General features: G+C 43.1%; 1 protein-coding gene across 2 annotated transcripts in view; it reads right to left on the bottom strand.

Moving 5' to 3' along the window:
* sox5 (SRY-box transcription factor 5) overlaps nt 1-17500 on the bottom strand; it is a 260300-nt gene that overhangs the window by 150433 nt on the left and 92367 nt on the right. The window lies entirely within an intron of this gene.

Below are 17500 nucleotides of genomic sequence, written 5' to 3'. Positions count from 1 at the left end.
ACCAAACACAAACCCTCAGTTGTCCTCCTCCTATCTGGCCTAATTAGCCGGAGCCCGTTGACTCAGGACCTCGTAACTGAACGGCGTTCTGCAATACGGCGTCGCTTTGTTTCGCGTGGGATCAGAAAGGAAGTTGCAGCCAATTATCATAATTAAGCCGCTTGATTTGCTCGCTGGCCCGCGGGAAAGCATGGCTCTCGTTAGCTAAACGCCTCTGGAACGTATTTCGGGTTTGTCGCCATCGGGGCGTCGTTTATGCACGTATGTTTACTCTGACGCTTATTCTCCGATTCAATTTTTTCATAACGGTTTTCTTACATTTTCAGTTATTCTGCTGTTCATTCAGCTCGTTTTTACTGTACCTAAACGTACACGCCCTCCTCGGGCTAATCAGAGCTTGTTTACGGGGGTAAAGGGGAAGAGAGATGAATTGCTCTCCATTCAGGAGACATCGAGCCTTGCTGATAAGAGCGAGAGCTGAACCGTGTGTGTGTGTGTGTGTGTGCGTGTGTGTTTTGTCTCAGAGTTGCCTCTTATCTTGCTCTCTGTTCGACAGGACACAGTTCTTGTAAGTGTAGGTGGGTTCCTATGTGCAAAGGGTGTGGGGGTATTGTGTGTGTGTGTGTGTGTGTGTGTTGAAGGTAAGTCTGAGGCGGAGGACTTTAGACGACGTGAAAGGCTCTTTGTGAAGGGAGGGGGGTGGGGGGGCAAGCCGAGAGGAAAGGGGACGAGGTGGAGGGGAGGCGAGGCCTCCAGGATAATGAACTTCATTGTGTTTTGTTTGAGGAATGAGTCGAGGTATGGTTCAAATCAATGCCCTGCACCCTGCCATTGTCCCCACCCTGCCACCCCCAACTACCACCATTGGTACACCCCCCCCACTACCTTAGTTGGAGCTCGAAGTAAAAGTGTAATACACAGACCAGACCTCAGCCTCAACCCTGCCTTAATTAGAACAGACTCGAACTGCGGGCCAGTAAATTAGCACCGTAACCACGCTCCGGCTCGGGATTCGACACGGGAGGACTCGACTGTCAAAGGGCAGAGGCTGAGAGATTAAAAGCTGCCTTGAGAAGCCGGCAGACCAACCACACACACACAAACACACACACACACACAGCCTCACCTGGCAGGCAGCTTGCTAAGAGGGGGTAAGTAGGGAGGGAGGGAGGGGGGGGGGTGTGAACGAGAAGCCTCGGATTGACTACGTTTAATTAGTGTCAGTGGATCGGTCCCAGCGGAGTCGACTAATTAAAGTCTAACGCGTAGATGTAATTACCTGCAAGCGCTGAACATGTTTCATTTAACACGAACCTCCTGTTTGAAATGGCGCTGCTCCTACGCACTGAGCAGGTACAGCCTGTCTGCACTCATACGGCTCGTGTGTGTGTGACGCAGCAGCTCCAGAAGCTGAGCAGGAAAAATACGCCTGGGGTTTCTCTTTTAACTCTGAAATCAGCTCCACAAGGGGGCCAAGACTTTTACCTCCCGTCTACATGAGCAGCTAATCAATTAATATCATTACAGGTACAAGTACAAGGGTGTGTGTGTGTGTGTGTGTTCATAAATTTGTTATGTACATAACGGTACAAAGGACCAGGTGTTGGGAAATGTTTTTTTTTTTTTTTTTTTTTGACTCTGTGTGACATAATAATAATAAAAAGGAAATAAACTAAAATAAAAATAGAATAGAGATAGTTGCAGTACAATAAAAATAAAATAAAATACAGTAAAATAAAAAGATAAAAAAAATCGATAGAAATAAAAAATAAATACAGACCAAAATAACATCAAAGGGAAAAAAATATTTGAAATAGAATAAAACTTATAAAAGAATAAAGTTTTAAATGAAAATATATATTTATTTTTTTTTATTGAAAAAATAAAAATACATAAAAATAGAAGAGAGATAGTTGCAATAGAATAAAAAAAAAATAGAACATAAATACAGTAAAACAAAAAGATAAAAAAAAAAAAAAATGAAAACAGAACAAAATAAAAGGAGAAAAAATATTTAAAATAGAATAAAACGTACGATAGAATACAATTTTAAATATATATATATATATATATATATATATATATATATATATATATATATATAAAGAAAAATACATAGAAATATAAAATAAATAAATAAAAAAAAGAAATGAAAAAGTATTACTATGTAAAGAGAGATTTAATAATCTGCACAAGCAAAAAGGGGAAAATATCTAAATATATATATATATATATAAATAAAAAAGTTATATAAATATGGATCAGTGGCAGAACAGTGTGTGGCTTGTGAAAAGTGCAGATGTGTGGAAATAAATATAGAATGTCTCGGTGAGGAATCGGTGAACGCGTGCATGACTCGGTGCTCAGTGCTCGCAGGGATGACGTGCTCTCGCTGCTCTGCGCTCGCATGCACATGTAGTTGCAGTGATCTATCCGGAAAGCGCCGATGTGGGCACTAGATTTCGTTCCAGACGCTACACTTCATAACATTTCCAAGCCGAAGCTCGACCGTAAGATGTGAGGATCTCCCGGACTGGACCCTCTCGATGGGGACATTTATTCCACTTGATTTGCTTTGATTTTTGATCGTGGAGATGGCGCTTAGTTTGAGGTTGTCTATATTTGTTACCGTGACAACGTACAGCACAACCTCATGCACTATCAATGTATCCCCTAACTCTGAAAGTATCCCTTCCACAGTGAAGAGAACCAAAACAGCCGAGAAGCCGAGGACAATGAAACGGGACCTAGACTGCGCCCCTGAGCGCCCCCACTGATCCGGCTATTACTGGACCACTTTTCCCAGCAGTCAATGGTGCAGACGGACCTCTCAGCTCGCTCTGAGCGCAGCAGTGCCTCTCCTCTGTACAGTCACTCTGTGGTCGCGTCACATCATTTAAAAGTTCATTTTAATTGATTTCCACCCCGGGAACATGCTTTTCTGCTCAATGGAAGCCTTTCTCTCTCTCCACGTAACGCACTCTCCGACTGTTTTTTTTTTTTTCCTCCTGCTGCTGTGAGAGAGTGTGTGTGAATGTGTGTACATCTAAGTGCGCTTTTTTTCCCCCTACCCTTTCCCTTTCTCTTTTTCTTTGGGTTTTTGTCGAAAGTGCATTAGCTTCCAAACAGAGTAATGTGCGTTCGATTGTGAATCGATAGCACTCACCTCCCTGCAAGTAGACACGGAGGGGTTGGGAAGGGGAGAGTGTGTTTGTAAACAGTGCCATGGCAACCGTGGAGACAGGAGCATTACCTTGAGGAAAAAAAGTCGCTGCTTTCTGTTTTTTTTTTTTTTTTTTTCCATCGGACCAACATTGCAACTACCAACGTGTACGTAATGAGAGGAGAAAACAATTTCAGGCTGAGAATAGAGACAAAAAGCCATCAGAGAGAGAGAGAGAGAGAGAGAGAGAGGGGAAAAGGAAGCATGAGAAAGAGAGGCAGAGAGACTGAGGAATAAAGGGAGAGATTGAGAGAGAGAGAGAGAGAGAGAGAGGCAGAGAGACTGAGAAAGAGAGGGAGAGAGAGACAGCAAGAAACACAGATAGAGGCATAGAGACAGAGCAAGAGAAGGAAAAGAGAGAGAGAGAGAGAGAGAGAGAGAGAGAGAGAGAGAGAGAGAGAGAGGCAGAGAGACTGAGAAAGAGAGGGAGAGAGAGACAGCAAGAAACACAGATAGAGGCATAGAGACAGAGCAAGAGAAGGAAAAGAGAGAGAGAGAGAGAGAGAGAGAGAGAGAGAGAGAGAGAGAGGCAGAGAGACTGAGAAAGAGAGGGAGAGAGAGACAGCAAGAAACACAGATAGAGGCATAGAGACAGAGCAAGAGAAGGAAAAGAGAGAGAGAGAGAGAGAGAGAGAGAGAGAGGCAGAGAGACTGAGAAAGAGAGGGAGAGAGAGACAGCAAGAAACACAGATAGAGGCATAGAGACAGAGCAAGAGAAGGAAAAGAGAGAGAGAGAGAGAGAGAGAGAGAGAGATAGAGAGAAATAGAGATAGACTCAGAGAGAGAGAAAGAAACTTGGGAAGATATAAAGAGAGAGAGAGAGAGAGAGAGAGAGAGACTCAGAGAGAGAGAAAGAGACTTGGGAAGATATAAAGAGAGAGAGAGAGAGAGAGAGAGAGAGAGAGAGAGAGAGAGAGAGAGAGAGAGAGGAATAGAGATAGAGGCAGAGAGAGAGAGAGAGAAACAGAGAGAGAGAGAAACAGAGAGAGAGAGAGTGATCTCCAGGTCATCAGTGTGCTCTTTATCTTACTGTTCTTTCCGCTTTTGTCCTATTGAAGAGGGAAAGAAGCCAATGAGCTTTTAGCGTGTTTGAACTCTAACAATAAGGCCATTGTCATCCTCTAGCGGTCATGTGCAGCGAGACGGAGATGTTTAGAGCTGATTAAAAGGCATGACACTGCATGACATTCGCTGAGTGCTGCGTTCTCTTAGGAAGATCAAACGAAAGGACCAGCGCCTTCCACTGTCCTTCATGTTCTTTCAAACTCTTACAAAAACCAGGTCTCTATAGAGAACCCTGGGGTTCTGCATGTACCTGGTCAATACACTGGTCATTTTACCAAAGAAACAGTTCTGTGTAGAACCCTTGAAGAACGATGAAGCTTTTATATTTTTAAACTTTCAAATAAAATGAATAGGGTGCCATTACTTTTTGGAATTGTATCTCTGTGTAGATAGCGCTGCTGTGAAGTGACGTGTTCCTGAAGGGCCTACTTTTGGAAAAGATCAAATAGATCAAAAATCAATATTATTAATGACGCTGTTATCACTTCTGTAGACAAATGTAGAATTAATTTCATACTGTGTTTGAATTTGGTATATTTTTTTTCTTCTTCTTCTGAGGGAAGGAAGGAAGGAAGGAAGGAGGGAAGGATGCAAGAAGGAAGACAGAAAAACAGGAAGGAAGGAAGGAAGGAAGACAGGAAGGAAGGAAGGATGGATGCAAGAAGGAAGACAGGAAGGAAGGAAGGAAGACAGGAAGGAAGGATGCAAGAAGGAATAATAGACGGAATGAAGGAAGGAAGGATGACAGAAAGACAGGAAGGAAGTAAGGAAGGAATGAAGGATGCAAGAAGGAAGAATAGATGGAAGAAAGGAAGGAAGGAAGGATGCAAGAAGGAATAATAGATGGAAGGAAGGAAGGAAGGATGCAAGAAGGAAGAATAGATGGAAGAAAGGAAGGAAGGAAGGATGCAAGAAGGAAGACAGAAAGACGGGAAGGAAGGAAGAAAGGAAGGAGGGAAGGAAGGAAGATGCTAGAAAGAAGAAGAACTAACTTGGATACAAAGAACCCCTGCATATAAAGAACCATTATAAGGTTCCATCTTATATAATACTCTCTTAAAAATAAAGTTTCCAGGAAGAACTGAAACAGGTTTTTGTCCAGTGACGCCACAGAAGAACCATTTCAGTTCCACACAAAAAACCTTTTGGTAAATAGTTCCTCTTTTTTTCCACTACAGAGAACCTTCTGAGCAATGCAAACATCCCATGGTAGTTAACGGTTCTTGATCGAACCACACCCCCTGACAAAGAACCACTTGAGAACCTTTAGAACCATTCTATAGGTCCAGATATTGATCTGAGTGGAAGATGGACTGTTTAGTTCTGCTGGTTGAGTCTGGAGGTGTGTGTAGAGACCGGGATCCTGCAACAGATGCAAGTTTGCCTAAATAAAAAAACACAAAGCAATGTAGCTGAGGTTGAGGACCGGCGTTGCTGAATTTCTACATACGGAATGTTCCAGTAGTAGTGACTTATTCAAAGACTTTTTTTAAAAAGCCGTCTGGTACCGTTTTAAATCCAGATTAGCGGTCTATGAACTAGCGACGCTCTGAAGAAGCAAATTCTTCAGCTAGCATCATATATATGACATCATATGACATATACACCCCAAGATTGACATTTTGTTTGAAGTTATTGTGAAGACCAGCGTATGGAATCGCACAAAAGCACATCCATCATGGCTCCTAAAAGGTGGTATGTGTCTTCCCCCTGGGCCACAATGTGCATTTCTCCAAACTGCACAAACAAGTCATAAAAATACCAGAGGGACACTGAAATCCCCCGCCCCCCACCCCCACCCATCGCAGGCTCCTGCACTCTCTGCTTCTTTGTGACAAAGAATTCCATTCAACGCTGAGTGACTTCTCTTATGACGCATGGACTGACTTAACGCACAATAGCCATTGGGGAAACAAAAGGCAGATTATTAAGTTGGAGGGGAAAAAAAGGGGGGAGATGACAGAAAGAGAAGAAGAAGAGAGATAGAGCCAAAGAGAGAGCGAGACAAAAGACAAAACGTGGCAGTTCACCATGGGCAGTCGCACATCTGGTGACCATGTGTGGCTAAGATTGAGTGCTAATGATGGTCTTCCTGAACTCTCCACAATTAGCTAGACCCAGGGCAAGACCATCTCTCCTTCAAGACCTAAAAAGAGGAGGAGGGACAAGGTTTTTATGGGTGGTTGGGGTTAATGGGCAAAACTACTACATCATGATGGAAAGCAACCACTGAGGAAAATATCACTTAAAAACAAAAGAGGGAGCTTCTGCAGCAGCATCTTCTCAAGCTTTCATCAAAAAAAACAAAAAAAAACAAAGTGTACCATTCTCTTTTCTTCTCATCTTTCTCTCTCTCTCTCTTTTCTTTCTTTCTGAACCTGTTGATCTGTGCGTCATAAGGTCTACGGATTTGCGTCACTCACTCAAAAAGATAATTATGCTCCATATCTTCATAAAATTATGCACATGAGCTCCTGGGTTCGATCCTGAGCTCAGGCTACTTTGGTTATCTTTCTAGATGTAGATGTTCTCCCAGTGTATCTGTAGGTTCCTTTCAAGGTTCTTCGGTTTCTTCCCATGATAAAAAAACACGCGTGTATGAGTGACCGTGAGGCGGGCTAGTGTTCCGTCCAGGGTTTGTTCTCGCCATAGACTCTGGACTCTGAGCAGGATAAACGATTACGATGAATGAATGAATAAATGACTGTATCCACATTTCAAGGTGAGAGAGAGATATTAAAAGTGCAATAGATGATAGTACCGTTAAAGCGACAAGGAAAATTGCAGAGGTTTTTTCCCCTCTGGAAAGCCGACACATTGACTGGCGATGGCCGTCTTTCTTTCTTAGCAAAGAATCTAATCTCGGTGGTGTGGTATTCAGACGTGAACAATAGTGCAGAAGGTAGCAGCTGTGGGTTGAAACGTGAGCCCAAATGTTAAGAAAAATTAATTTGTCGAATCGAGTGTGATCGGCAGGGTCCCTTCCCTGGTGCACTCTCTGCGGCCTTGATTCATCGGGGGCTGCTGTACACGGTCAAGGTCTTTTGCGAGGGTTCGGCGCTGGAAGCAATTACCAGAGCTGAGAAGTTGTCTGAGAAGTGTGGGTGGCTTTGTTCGCTGGAGATTGGCTCCATTGGCGCCGCTATTGATGTGCGGCGCAGATTTCTGAAAGGTGTCAACTGAGCCGACCCCAGGAGGTGCAAACATGGAAAAAGTTTCAGCAAACAATTTGCTTCAGATGGGAAGGTCTCATCGTACGCTCGGAAACCTGTTGTGTAACTGCGTGTTATATAAAATGAATAGAGGGCTCAGGACAATTTAGTAAAGGATAAAAAAAAGTATCTTTCGTTCCGAGTGATGGTAGTCTGGCGAGAAGAGATGGAAATAAAGACAGGAAGGAGAAAGAGATCAATAAAAGTGTGCTTCATCCTCCATTAGGCCATTTCGACATATACCACCACCACCATCTTGGTCCAAGAGGATACAAACGAAAGAGATCTGCAGGAAGAATGAAACTGGGAAACTTTGGGGAAATGTGAAAAAAACAAACCCGAAGTGGGTGTGGCCTAAACCTGAGAGTGTTTTTTTTGTAAACCCTGGAAGGAAAATTCCAGATGTAGAAATGCAGCAGTTTGTAAACTCCGGCTCTGACAGTTCCTCAACCTCGGCTACATCGCTCCAGTTATCACTGGTCTCAACTAAAGACTTTTATTATTTTAACCACTCTAGCAAATTTTTATTTATTTGTTTGTTCACTTATTTTTTTATTTTCTTATTTATTTATTTACTTTTTCTTTTTTACACTTATTTTTGTACTTGTCTGCCTTCTGATTTTGGTTTTATTTCCCAGGTATCTTAACTTAAACCACTGTATCCCTGACCAGGCAGTTACTAAAGATGAACAAACCAAAAACTAAACAAACATGATCTTTCTTTGTCCCTCAAGCTACAGGATACCAGTCCTAAAGCACACCCCTAAAAAAAAAAAAAACCCAAATAAATAAACAAATAATATTCCTCCGATTCCAGTAAGACGAAGTAAGTAGCATAGCGTAACCAAGCTAAGTGGGAAAAAGAGACACGTCTAATTTGCATTATAATGTACGCCATTTTCAGTAGGCAAAAAACAAAACAAAACATTACATATTGTATGTTTGCCTGTATTTTTAATTTTTTTTTTTTATTTATAACTTCAAACATTCGATCAATTCTTGTTTATTACTTCAGATTTGTTACTCATTATCTCACCACTTTGGTTTTTAATTCCATAATTCTGGGTTCTATTATGTCAAAATTCTGCATAACATTCAATGTAGCAAAGAAAAAGGGGTGGGGTTTGAGGTGTTTCTAATTTGAATAATCATGCATATTCATAATTCGTAGAATTTCTCATTTAAAAAAAGTGAAGTAAAGGTGTAGAAAGTTAAGGGATAGAAATGTTCCCGTTTCTTTTTAGTTGCTTGTTTTTTGGTTTTAACAATTTCTTTAGATATAAAGAACGAATTCAACAATATAGCATTAAACACTGATTTAAAAAAAAAACGCTTCGAGTGACACTTTAATTGTAAAAAATTATTACATTTTTTTAAAGAAAATCTCAGCTTTCGTTCATTTGTTTTCCCCTGAAGTGTGTATGTAATGACAATACAACTGAATTTAAAGACAAACAAAAAACAACCTTGATACACGCTCACAGTAAATCACACACACACACACACGTTGTGTTACAGCTGTGTGTGTGTTTCTATTTGAAGTGTCTACCACTTTGAAAGAGGATCAGAGCACTCAATTTCATGCCACGCTTTCATAAGCTTCTTACCATCCAATATCCAATACAATATAAACGCAGCACAGTTATTTAGTGTGTGTGTGTGTGTGTGTGTTGTGGTGCCTAAAAGACGCCATACACAGTAAACTCTTTACCGCCTTTACCCCACACTTTTAATCACTCAGACAGTATAATACACTCTCTCAAACATGTCACTTGTTCCAAAGATGTGTGTGAGACGTATTATCTCATACTTATAATTTATCTTATGCTTATTTTTATCTCAATTTCCTGACTTATCTCATGTCTGAAACATTGTCTCACACTTCTGATGTAATATCTCAAACCTGTAAACATTCAAATATTCAAATATGTCAACATTTAAACTTATCTCAATCTTCTGACTGATTATCTCACATGTTTGAGACATTATCTCGTTTACAATTTATTATCTCAAACTTCTGACTAATCTCACATTTAACACATTGTTTTATACTTTTAATATAACATCTCAAACTTCGGATGTATATCAACATTCATACTTATTATCTCAAAATTCTCACCTATTATCTTACATGATTGAGACATATTATCTCATAATTATATTTTCATATCTCAATCTTATGACATCTCAAAGGTGTGACTTATTCCAAAGCTCAGAACTTGTTATCTCAAATGCCTGACTTATAATGTCTCAATCATGTGACAAAATCTCATATGGTAATGATTATCTCACACATTTGATATATTAAATATATTATCTCATGTTTCTAATTAAACATCTCAATCTTTTCACAGCTTAGATGTCTGACTTATTATTTCAAGTTTCAGACGTGTTATACTTCTGATGTAATATCTCAAACTTGGGACTTATTATCTCACATATTTGAGATCTATTATCTCATATTTCTAATTTAATATCTCAAACTATGACAAAATTGCAAATAAGTCATATTTTTGTGATTTATTTCAAAATTTAAACTTATCTCAAGTTTGTAAACTATTATCTCATACTTATGACCATTATCTCAAAATTCTGACTTGTTATCTCAGAAGTTGGACCTACTTTAACCCATGACTTATCCCACACTCATGACGCATTATCTCAAACTCATGACGACTTATCTCAAAATTCAATCTCTTCTAACTCTTCTTAGATTTCTGACTCATTATCTCGCCCATCTCTACCTGTGACAAATATGAGCTAGCGTTATAGCAGTTAGCAGTTGAGTTAGCATGCTAATATTAGCAACAAACAAGTTCAATTCTTCTTGTTATCCTATATTAATGTTGACAAAAATAATAATATTGTAAAAACGATAACTGCTGCTAGCTACCTAATACCTAGCTGTATTAGGGCTATTTTGTATGGAAGGAGGGCTTAGGGGCGTGTCCAAATTCATGCATATTCATAGATCCTAGCATTTTTAATTAGGGTAGAGGTGTAGTGATTTTTTCTAGGACATTTCTTTTATTTTTAGTAGTTTAGGATTGCATTTTTAGGGACAGTTTGTGTGTGTGTGTGTGTGTGTGTGTGTGTGTGTGATGGCTGAAACATGCATTTTTGGCAGGGAAACTCATCACCATCTGCTGATGCTTTGTTTTTCCAGATCTGAGACAATGATGAAACAGCTGTAGGTATCGGGGAGATTGTGTGTGTGTGTATGTGTGTGTGTGTGTGTGGCTCTTTGCTCACACTCTCAGCCGAAATTAAAGGTACAAATACACCAGTCCCCTGTTCCTGCCCCAATGCTTGGTGGCTTCAGGTGTGTTGTTCAGAAGTGTTGTTCATGTGTGTGTCTTTGTGTATTTCAGGTGTGTGTGTTGTTCATATGTGTTTGTTGTTCAGGTGTGTGTGTTGTGCGTCTGTGTGTGTGTTGTGCTTCAGTGTGTGTGTTGTTGAGTAATAGAGTGTCAGAGTGGCTCTTCAGTAGAAGCATGTTTGACATGCGCCTCACTTCCTCTCCGGTTCTTTCCCATTCACTCCGACACGAGTCAGAACAAAGCAAATTAACCTTGAAGCCTGAACAGCTCTCACTCGCCTCCAGACCAGCATTAGAGCAGTGATTAAGGATGATTGATTGCGGTTTAATTCGCCGGCAAAAATAATTGCGTCCGTTGTTTCATTTTCAATCTTCATTACGACACGAGCACCGGCAGAGGAGACTGACAGCAAAGTCAAGGGGCCTCACAAGAGGAGGGCTGTCCTCTCGCATTGCTGCTGCGGAGGTGACATGGAGGTGACGCGGATGTGATGCGGAGGTGACGCGGAGGTGATGTTGGAGGTGCTGTGTAGGTGACATTGGAGGTGCTGTGTAGGTGACGTTGGAGGTGTTGCGGAGGTGACACGGAGGTGCCGCAGAGTTGACGCGGAAGTGACGTTTGAGGTGATGCGAAGGTGACGTGGAGCTGATGCGGACGTGACGCGGACGTGACGTGGAGGTGCCGCGGAGGTGACGTTGGAGGTGCTGCGGACGTGACACGGAAGTGACGTGGCGGTGATAAGGAGGTGACGCAGAGGTGACGCGGACGTGACGCAGAGGTGACGTGGAGGTGATGCAGACATGACGCGGAGGTGATGCAGACATGGCGCGGAGGTGCTGCGGAGGTGACGCGGAGGTGATGCAGACATGACGCAGAGGTGACGCGGATGTGACGCGGAGGTGACATTGGAGGTGCTGCGGAGGTGACGAGGAGGTGATGCGGACGTGACGCACAGGTGACGACGAGGTGATGTAGACATGACGCGGAGGTGATGCAGACATGACGCGGAGGTGCTGCGGAGGTGACGCGGAGGTGATGCAGACATGACGCGGAGGTGCTGCGGAGGTGACGCGGAGGTGATGCAGATATGACGCGGAGGTGACGTGGAGGTGATGCAGATATGACGCGGAAGTGACGCGGAGGTGACACGGAGGTGATGCAGATATGACGCGGAGGTGACGCGGAGGTGATGCAGATATGACGCGGAAGTGATGCAGACATGACGCGAAGGTGCTGCGGAGGTGACGAGGAGGTGATGAGGAGGTTATGTAGAGGTGACGCGGACATGACGCGGAGGTGACGAGGAGGTGATGCGGACGTGACACAGGTGAAGAGGAGGTGATACAGACATGACGCGGAGGTGCTGCGGAGGTGCTGCGGAGGTGACGCGGAGGTGATACAGACATGATGCGGAGGTGCTGCGGAGGTGACGTGGAGGTGATGCAGACATGACGCGGAGGTGATGAGGAGGTGCCGCAGAGGTGATGTTGGAGGTTACGTAGAGGTGACGCGGACATGATGCGGAGGTGACGAGGAGGTGACGCAGACGTGATGCAGAGGTGACGAGGAGGTGATGTAGACATGACGCGGAGGTGATGCAGACATGATGCGGAGGTGCTGCGGAGGTGACGCGGAGGTGATGCAGACATGACACGGAGGTGATGCAGACATGACATGGAGGTGATGAGGAGGTGATGCGGACGTGACACAGAGGTGATGAGGAGGTGATACAGACATGACGCGGAAGTGCTGCGGGGGTGACGCGGAGGTGATACAGACATGACGCGGAAGTGCTGCGGGCGTGACGCGGAGGTGATACAGACATGACGCGGAGGTGCTGCGGAGGTGACGTGGAGGTGATGCATACATGACGCGGAGGTGATGCAGACATGACACAGAGGTGATGCAGACATGACACGGAGGTGACGAGGCGGTGATGTGGAAGTGATGCAGACATGACGCGGAGGTGCTGCGGAGGTGATGAGGAGGTGACGCGGAGGTGATGCAGACATGACATGGAGGTGATGCAGACATGACGCGGAGGTGATGAGGAGGCGATGCGGAGGTGATGCAGACATGACACGGCGATGATGCAGACATGACACAGAGGTGACGAGGAGGTGATGCAGACATGACGCGGAGGTGACGAGGAAGTGACACGGAGGTGATGCAGACATGACGCAGAGGTGATGCGGAGGTGATGCAGACGTGACACGGAGGTGACATTGGAGGTGCTGCGGAGGTGGCGCGGACGTGCTGCGGAGGTAGGATGAGTTTCAGACGTCAGATTTATCCCTGAAATTCTATTGAAGGGTTTAGAGAAATAATCCAGCAGCACTTCTCTAGCTGGCACCAGAATACCGCGAGAATCCTTGACTTGTAGCAAAACTTGTTGGTAGTGGGATGAGGAAGATGAAATAATGAAATGTTCTATTTGATTGATCAGTTGATTGATTGATTGATTGACTACTTTACAAACTGATTCATTTATTTACTGTTTAATTACTGACCAACTGACACTGATTAGCTAATTGTTCACTTGATTGCGTGACAGTGACTGATTTATTGATTGATTGTATGATTGGTTGAATGAGTGAGTGAGACATTGAGTAATTGAATGATTGATTGAATGATTGGTTGATTAAACTGTTTGTTTGATTGATGACTGCTTTATTTGTTGATCAATCAATCGATTGTTTGTTTGATTGATTGATTGTTTGAACAAGTGAGTGAGTGAGTGAGTAATGGATTGATTGATCATTGACTGCTTGACTGATTGATTGGCTGATTGATTGATTGATCAGTTGACTGATTGATTAATTGATCAGTTGACTGATTGATTGACTGACTGATTGATTGATTGATTGATTGATTACTTTACAAACTGATTCATTTATTTATTGTTTTATTCCTGACCAGCTGACACAGACTATCAAATTGGTCACTTGATTGATTTTAAATAATAGATATATTTCTAATTCACTGATGACCTGACATGAAGAGACATTCATTTACTGATTAGTCGGATGATAGATTTTATTAATAATTTATTATTAATTTGTTTAATGCTTAATTACTAAGCAGTTGATTAACATTAGCTGATCTATTGATTGATTTTAATAGATTCATTTATTAACCCTGACTGACATTTTTATATAAATCATTTTATATAAAGTTATACATAAAACACTCCTGAGAAATAAAGAAGTTTAAACTCAGATCAAATTCTCTTTATTTATTTATTTATTTATTTATTTATTTATTTATTTATTTTTAGATAACTGACGTCTCCATCAGTGGAAATGTTCATGTCTCCAGTGGGGATGTTTTTTGGGGGGCTTTTCAACCATCTGTTTGTCATTATTCACACATAAACACACACACACACACACACACACACACACACAAAACAAAACCCACAAAGACCACAAGCACAAAGAGCTTGTCCTGAAAGTGGGAGGATCCCAGAGCTTCTGTCATTCAACAGTTTGATTGATTGATTGACTGACTGATTGACTCACTTACTGATTTACTGACTCCCTGAATGATTAACACTCTGACTGATTTACTGACTCCCTGACTGATTCACTGACTCCCTGACTGATTCACTGACTCCCTGACTGACTGACTCCCTGACTGATTTACAGACTCCCTGACTGATTGACTTCCTGACTGATTGACTCCCTGACTGATTGACTGACTCCCTGACTGATTCACTGACTCCCTGACTGACTCACTGACTCCCTGACTGATTCACTGACTCCCTGACTGACTGACTCCCTGACTGATTCACTGACTCCCTGACTGACTCACTGACTCCCTGACTGATTGACTCCCTGACTGATTTACCGACTCCCTGACTGATTGACTTCCTGACTGATTGACTCTCTGACTGATTGACTGACTCCCTGACTGATTGACTGACTCCCTGACTGATTGACTCCCTGACTGATTGACTCCCTGACTGACTCACTGACTCCCTGACTGATTGACTCCCTGACTGATTTACCGATTCCCTGACTGATTGACTTCCTGACTGATTGACTCTCTGACTGAGTGACTGACTCCCTGACTGATTCACTGACTCCCTGACTGATTTACTAACTCACTTACTGATTGACTCCCTGACTGATTCACTGACTCCCTGACTGATTGACTCTCTGACTGATTCACTGACTCCCTGACTGATTGACTCCCTGACTGATTGACTCACTGACTCCCCGACTGATTGACTCCCTGACTGATTGACTCTCTGACTGATTGACTGACTCCCTGACTGATTCACTGACTCCCTGACTGATTCACTGACTCCCTGACTGATTGACTCCCTGACTGACTCACTGACTCCCTGACTGATTGACTCCCTGACTGATTTACAGACTCCCTGACGGATTGACTTCCTGATTCACTGACTCCCTGACTGATTTACAGACTCCCTGACTGATTCACTGACTCCCTGACTGATTGACTCCCTGACTGTTTGACTCCCTGACTGACTCATTGACTCCCTGACTGATTGACTCCCTGACTGATTTACAGACTCCCTGACAGATTGACTTCCTGATTCACTGACTCCCTGACTGATTCACTGATTCACTGACTCCCTGACTGATTCACTGACTCCCTGACTGACTCACTGACTCCCTGACTGATTAACTCACTTACTGATTGACTTCCTGACTGATTCACTGACTCCCTGACTGGTTGACTCCCTGATTCACTGACTCCCTGACGATTGACTCCCTGACTGATTTACCGACTCCCTGATTCACTGACTCCCTGACTGATTTACTAACTCAATTACTGATTGACTCCCTGACTGGTTGACTCCCTGACTGATTCACTGACTCCCTGACTGATTGACTCCCTGATTGATTTATCGACTCCCTGACGGATTGACTCCCTGACTGATTGACTCCCTGACTGATTTACTAACTCACTTACTGATTGACTCCCTGACTGATTGACTCCCTGATTCACTGACTCCCTGACGATTGACTCCCTGACTGATTTATCGACTCCCTGATTCACTGACTCCCTGACTGATTTACTAACTCAATTACTGATTGACTCCCTGACTGGTTGACTCTCTGACTGATTCACTGACTCCCTGACTGATTGACTCCCTGACTGATTGACTCTCTGACTGATTGACTAACTCCCTGACTGATTCACTGACTCCCTGACTGGTTGACTCCCTGATTCACTGACTCCCTGACTGATTGACTTCCTGACTGATTGACTCCCTGACTGATTGACTAACTCCCTGACTGATTCACTGACTCCCTGACTGATTGACTCCCTGACTGATTTTCTAACTCAATTACTGATTGACTCCCTGACTGGTTGACTCCCTGACTGACTCACTGACTCCCTGACTGATTTACTGACTCCCTGACTGATTGACTTCCTGACTGATTGACTCTCTGACTGATTCACTGACTCCCTGACTGATTCACTGACTCCCTGACAAATTGACTCCCTGACTGATTGACTCCCTGACTGATTGACTCTCTGACTGATTGACTAACTCCCTGACTGATTGACTCTCTGACTGATTGACTGACTCCCTGACTGATTCACTGACTCCCTGACTGATTCACTGACTCCCTGACTGATTGACTCCCTGACTGATTCACTGACTCCCTGACTGATTGACTCCCTGACTGATTGACTCCCTGACTGATTGACTTCCTGACTGATTGACTCTCTGACTGATTGACTGACTCTCTGACTGATTCACTGACTCCTTGACTGATTCACTGACTCCCTGACTGATTGACTCCCTGACTGATTGACTCTCTGACTGATTGACTAACTCCCTGACTGATTCACTGACTCCCTGACTGATTGACTCCCTGACTGATTGACTCCCTGACTGATTGACTTCCTGACTGATTGACTCTCTGACTGATTGACTGACTCCCTGACTGATTGACTGACTCCCTGACTGATTCACTGACTCCCTGACTGATTCACTGACTCCCTGATGTCTTTCAGAGCTGCCTGTTGGTCCAGATTGTTGAAAAGCCATTCAGTGCATTGTGTGTCCTGCGTGTTTGAATAGCCAGACTTCTTCAAAAGTCACTAATGAAAAAGTTTAGCATGGCTGAGTGACACAGGCTGACTTCTCGTCTTATCCGGAGGCCCTGGAGTCGAGGCGAGAGAGAAGAAGGGTTCAAGTCAGGCTCGTCTAATCGACTTCACAATCCGTGTCTCCTCCTCTCCAGAACAATGGAGGTCAGCGTAGGGACCCCGGATCTGTCAGTAGCGCCCGGCGGATTGAGTGAGAAAAGCAGTCTGGCGTGGTGAAGAGGTGACTTAAGGCAATTATGTCTTTCTCCTTGACTGAGTGCTAGTGCAAAAAAAAAAGCGCTAGGGAAGTGTGTGAAGTACAAAGTGTGACAAAAAAAAAAAAGTCGATCGTGCAGCCGACTCCGAGTGACCGCTGAAACCGTTTCATACAAAGAGCAAAAGCAAGAGATCACGGCGTAGAAGTTTCATTTATATCAATTTTTAGTTTGGATTTTTTATTTTTTTGTAGCCTTTGACGCAGGCACTGAGGGAAAAAAATGCAAAAAAAAAGAACAAAAAATAAATAAACGCTGACCAGTTCTGTGTAAGAATGTTTTTATTTACTGGAAAAAAAAGTTTTATTATTTTTTACTTAGAAAAAATGA

Source organism: Hemibagrus wyckioides, linkage group LG19 (genome assembly GCF_019097595.1).
Source record: "Hemibagrus wyckioides isolate EC202008001 linkage group LG19, SWU_Hwy_1.0, whole genome shotgun sequence".
Classification (NCBI taxonomy): Eukaryota; Metazoa; Chordata; class Actinopteri; order Siluriformes; family Bagridae; genus Hemibagrus; species Hemibagrus wyckioides.
The sequence above is the reverse complement of the archived record's forward strand: the minus strand, read 5'-3'. Positions and strand labels throughout refer to the sequence as shown.